Here is a 5307-nt window from a genome sequence, read left to right as displayed (position 1 = left end):
GGCTCCTACCCTGGGGATCTTTAAGAAGAGGCTTGATGACTACCTGGCTGGACTCATTTGAGTCCAGTCTTTTCTCCCATCCAGGCAGGGGGTTGGACTTGAAGATCTACAAGGTCCCTTCTGACCCAACTTTTATGATTCTATGATTCTATGAACAGCTGATGCAGCAGTGGCAGCTTTGGCCAGATCCTGTAATCCAGGTCAGGGCTACTGCTATCACCACCACTGCTACCTGGTTGGGGCCAGATCAAACACATGCTTTGTGCCCTGCCCAGAGGCATATCAGAGCTGGACTGAGGGTAAGCAGAGGCTGCAGGTGGGGGAGAGACACTGGAGTTAAGGGATGTGGAAGTAGGCAGCAAGACAGGCACTAGTGGAAGGTGCCAGCATGGAAGGTGGGGAGTGGTGGGGGCGGGGAAAGTAGCAGGGAACAAAGTATAGTGAGGAAGGGGCAGGGGTCAAGTTTCTTAACTCTCCCACTGCCTGCATCACCACTGCCTTACCCACTACTTGCACCCTTTCTCCACTGCAAAGGATAGGGGGACAAGTTTTAGATGACCCTCCAATAATTAGATACTATTATAACATTTATTAATTTTCCTTATACGGAAACTAATTTTTGGGGTGTCATCTTAAATTCAGAGTTTTCTTGGATTTGGGTGAATATATAAAAGTGACCTGGTCTTCAAGTGAGAGAAGTGTATGGAGAATATATATTTAAAAAGTAGGTTAGGTTATTGGCTTTTTGGTGGGGCTGTACTTAGGTATGAATATATGTGCTATGTCCCAAGTTCATGGTACTACTTTCAAGACAGTTTAAAGGGGTTTAGTGACTAAATTATTATTGTTAATGAGCATCAAGAGCGTTTTTCCAGAAGAGAGAAAATGTCAACTGAAAAATCATGCTTCTGTATGAAATTATTTCACTTACTCCTCTTAGAAGTTGCTCCAAAGTTTATTATAATAAAGAAACTAAAACATAGAAGTCTGATTCTCTAATTGTCTCTGACTGATTCTTGGTTTGTTTATTTAGTGCTTTTGGCTGCCTTTCACAGATGATTTTCATTGTTTTCCCTGTTTCTTTGATTCTTTCACATAATAGCAGAGGAAAGAAATGAACAACAGAATCTACAGGAGAATCTGAGAGCTGCTGTTTTATGTAAAGCTACTTTTAACTTATTTTCTAAAATGAATATATTTCAAGTACAAGGTGTCCCATACTGATAATCTGTATTTTTTATTACTTTAAGCAGAAGTATTAGCATGAGATTTTCAAAGTAAAATCCTATTTCATTTTTTTACAAAAATTCATAATGTGCATGTTGTGGGTTTTCCCAAGGATACTGAAGTGAGAATTTTTATGACATTTCCAAACAATGTTAGTGATTTTAACTCTCTACTTCTAATATTTGCAATATATAATTTCTTTATAATGATTCTTCCTGAAGCCCCCAACTTGACAAAAGCAATTAATTCCAGTCTTATGTCCATACCAATTATAGAGAAGACATAAAAAACATACTTAAAAATCCAATTGTTGAATCATTTGATTCTACTAATTGGAAGCAATTTTCCTTTCAGTGGCTAACCACTCTGAAGCCCCTTTGTGTCTACATTGTTTGGTTTCAAGTATGGGACCAACTTTCAAAGGAAGTGGTGCGGGCTCCTACCCTGGGGATCTTTAAGAGAAGGCTTGACGTCTACCTGGCTGGGGTCATTTGAGCCCGGTTTTCTCTCCTGCCCAGGGCAGGGGGTCAGACTTGATGACCTACAAGGTCCCTTCCGAACCTAATTCTATGAATCTATGAATCTGGGAGTTGCATTTGATACTAGAAGAATCACTGAAAAAAAATCTCCAAAATCTGCAGGTGGTTTTCATATTGTCATTTGAAAAATTCACATTTAGTGCCCTGGAAAAATTTCCATTATTTTTATCCAAGTTGGTCACTTCCAAATGAAAGCCAACAACATTTATTAACTGTGGATGTAATCCTACAATATCTGATGAGCGTAGCTTACCAGTAATTTATGCTCACAGTGCACTAAAAGACTAATGCATGGTCAGAAACAATACATTCATTAATAAGAGTTTTCAGGATCAGCCCCTATAATAATTTTTTTTTTGATTTCTTTCATTTCACTGGAAAAAATAACAGAACTTTAAAATTAAAATATTGCTGTTGTCCAGACCGTGCTGAATACCAAGATGTGAATTAAGTTATAGCTGTAAAATGGCATTTGTATCTCATGGACCTGACCTTGTAGTTGTCTACTGAAAATTGTCTTCACTTCAGCGAGACTACTTATGTAATCCAAGTTAACCATATATGTAAGACATTTGCTCCATTTCAAAAAGAATCAAATGCAGACTTTTATTAAGGAAGACAGCATGATCGGAACTGATAACAATTAATATTATAGTAAACACACATTTCCTCCTGTGTGGTATGCTACGGTAAATTTGCTGAACAAGGTAATGCATTTTAATATTTGTGTCACAAGGAAGTAAGAAGGAGTTGGCATTTTCCAGGTGATTTTAGTTGATTCAGCGATGCATTGATTCAATAATGCATTCATTAAATTAGATATTTTTAACTGTAGCATTACAGAGAGATTTGGGTCTCTTAAAGGCTATTGTAGATCTCAAATGAAAAACTCTGTATCTGTGAAACTGTCTGCAGATGCTTGATATGCTCCATTATAACAGGTTGTGAAGCAACTAAAAGTTCAAAAAATAGTCAAAGTTTATCAGGCATGTTATATTCATTAAACACCATCATTAAAGACATTTCAGGGAATATACAGTACCTCATCCTTCCAATGTCAGCTCTCACTATCTCCACAATAAAAGGTTTCCTAGCTAGTGGTCTAATACTGCTCCCCTTTAGGTCAACGGCAAACTCCCACTGATACATATAATGTAGGCTTACTCTACACTTGCTCCATAAAACACACAAGCTGATACTGTAGTTTTGTTTGCTGGGAACGTCAGTGATTTGAGGTGGTAGAGTAATGTAGTTTTTACATCTAGATCTGTAAGATCTTGAAGGCTTCTCTATACCATTTCAGCAGTCCTTGTCCCAGAGAGCACAAGGCTGAGCATGGCTTGCTGTGCTCATCAGGTCTATTGGAGACCTCCAGTTTGAGAACAGGAACCAGGAAGCAGAGGCATAACTAGCAGGGTTTGCACCCTAAAGGGAACTACTGAGTGCCAACAAGTGACAAAGGGGAGGGGATGAGTCTTACTCATCCCAAGAATTCAGGGTCCCTGGCTGCTGCCATCATGGTGGTCTACCTGCCCCAGTTATTGCTGCTACAACAGCAACGCAGAGTCCCCTGCATACAGCCACAGCTGCAACAAGGTCTCTCCAAGGTCTACCATTCTCACTCATGTCCCATTTGCCCCTCCATTGTTGTGCTACCCCTAAAGAGGAACCTGGAGCAGCCTCACTGCTAAGCTTCTGGTTCTGAAGCACATCACCAGTCTTAGGTGAGCCCCAACACTGCCATGGTATAGACAAGCCCTGATACATCTATATTAAAAGTATGATTAGCTGCCAATTAAATTACAGGCTTGCATTGCTCTTCATGAGCATAACTTGAATTTTTAGGCCACCTAGAGTGTTTTCCTAAAATATCACATGTGTAGTGCTCACTCTGCTACATTATGCTAGTGAACTAATATAAAAGACAAAACAAACATCAGTTTTCCATAGAGGATAAAAATGACTGTTTGTTGCTGCATACCTTAATACAAAAATGTTACAAAATCCATTGTTGTCAAACTTTCCTAATTGTAGAGAAGTAACTTTTGGTGGACTTTATGGTCATACCCCTCTTAACCTATCATCACCTTTTTATAACACCAGCAGCTTTGTATAACTCTTATTTCCCTTAATAAGGATTGGGAGTGGCTAAGCCTAAGGTTGGTCTCTTGGCTGACCCTAAATTCAGCTGAGAGCAACCTCCTACAAATACCATGAGTAAGCCAAACCTGTTTAGCAAAAACACATGGGGGCCCATCCAGCACGCACATGCCTCTTACCCTGTCTCAAACTCCCAGGGGTCTAACAAAAATGGAGTTAAAAAAACGGAGCAGGGCATGGTACTGGACCATGCGCTGAGGTAACTGGAGGCTGGGTCCTCCACAGAGATGCTCTGGCTGCAAGAGCATCTCTGTGGTTGACCCTTGCGCTGGTGCTGAAGCATGCTGCCTGCCAGGCAGCGTGCTGCAGCACCAGGGCTCCAGTACCAGCAAGTCAGGGGTTGGGAGGCTGGAAGATGGGGGAGGGGACTATGGAGGGGACCCCTGCTGGTCCTGCCCACTCCCCCAGCCCTTCTCTGCCCAGTCCCACCCCCTGCCTGCCCCCCCAAACCCTCCACATCCCTGACCTGCTCAACCCTGATCCCTGCTCTGCCTGGCCTTGCCCCCCCACCCCAGCATCCCCATATGAGGGGAAAAAAACCCCAAACCTGGCACTTACTGCCAGTCCAGCTGCCATTTGGCTCACTGGGGCCCCACCTGCACAATGTAGGGCAGAGGGACAGCCCCAGCCTGGGCCCTCCTGGCCCCTGCTGCCTGGGGGGCCCTGCCAGGAGGCCCCAGAACCCCCCCTGCCCCCCAGCCCCTGCTTCTAGGGTAAGTAGAGGCTTTTTTTTTTTTAAGTGGTGGTGCCTGGGGTTGAGAGGACAGCCATGGGGAGATCTGGGGGAGCGAGGTGGTGGGGCTGGGTGGGCCAGCCATTGTGGGGGGCTGCAGCAGCTGGTGGGGGATGAGGCCAGGTGGGGCAGCAATCTGGGGGATGTGGGCCTTGCAGTAGGGGGTAGTAGCCCTTGCAGGGGCCATTTGGGGGCCATAGGCCCTGTGGGAGGGCAGCAAAACATATATTCATGTATTCATGAAACCTGTAATTTAGAGTTCACTTTATTATTATGATAGAGACACTGATGGCTTCCACATTGCTTTAACACTGTAGATATATCAGTAAAACATTGCCCAACTGATCTGTCTCTTTTTTTCTCTCTCTCTCATGGTCTTTTGTTTTAATTGTGGCGGAACATAGGTTTGGGGATTTTTTGTTTTGTTTTTTATCAGGGATTTTTCAGTTTTCAAATAGGGAACACCAGAATTCCTGCTAGGGGGGCCAGTGGCAGAACCCTGCCTGCTCAAAGATGGCATTTTGGACCCATCTGGCTGTGGCTGACCTAGCCAAATGGGGCCAGGAGAACATAATTTGACAATTCAAAGTAGACCACCCAGAGCATCTTCCAAGTGATAGTTGCCCAGATGGCAGGGAAGGAGGCACA

The sequence above is a fragment of the Crocodylus porosus genome, unplaced genomic scaffold (genome assembly GCF_001723895.1).
Source record: "Crocodylus porosus isolate Cpor-Errol unplaced genomic scaffold, CroPor_comp1, whole genome shotgun sequence".
NCBI classification, from domain to species: domain Eukaryota; kingdom Metazoa; phylum Chordata; order Crocodylia; family Crocodylidae; genus Crocodylus; species Crocodylus porosus.
Note: the sequence above shows the minus strand (reverse complement) of the source record.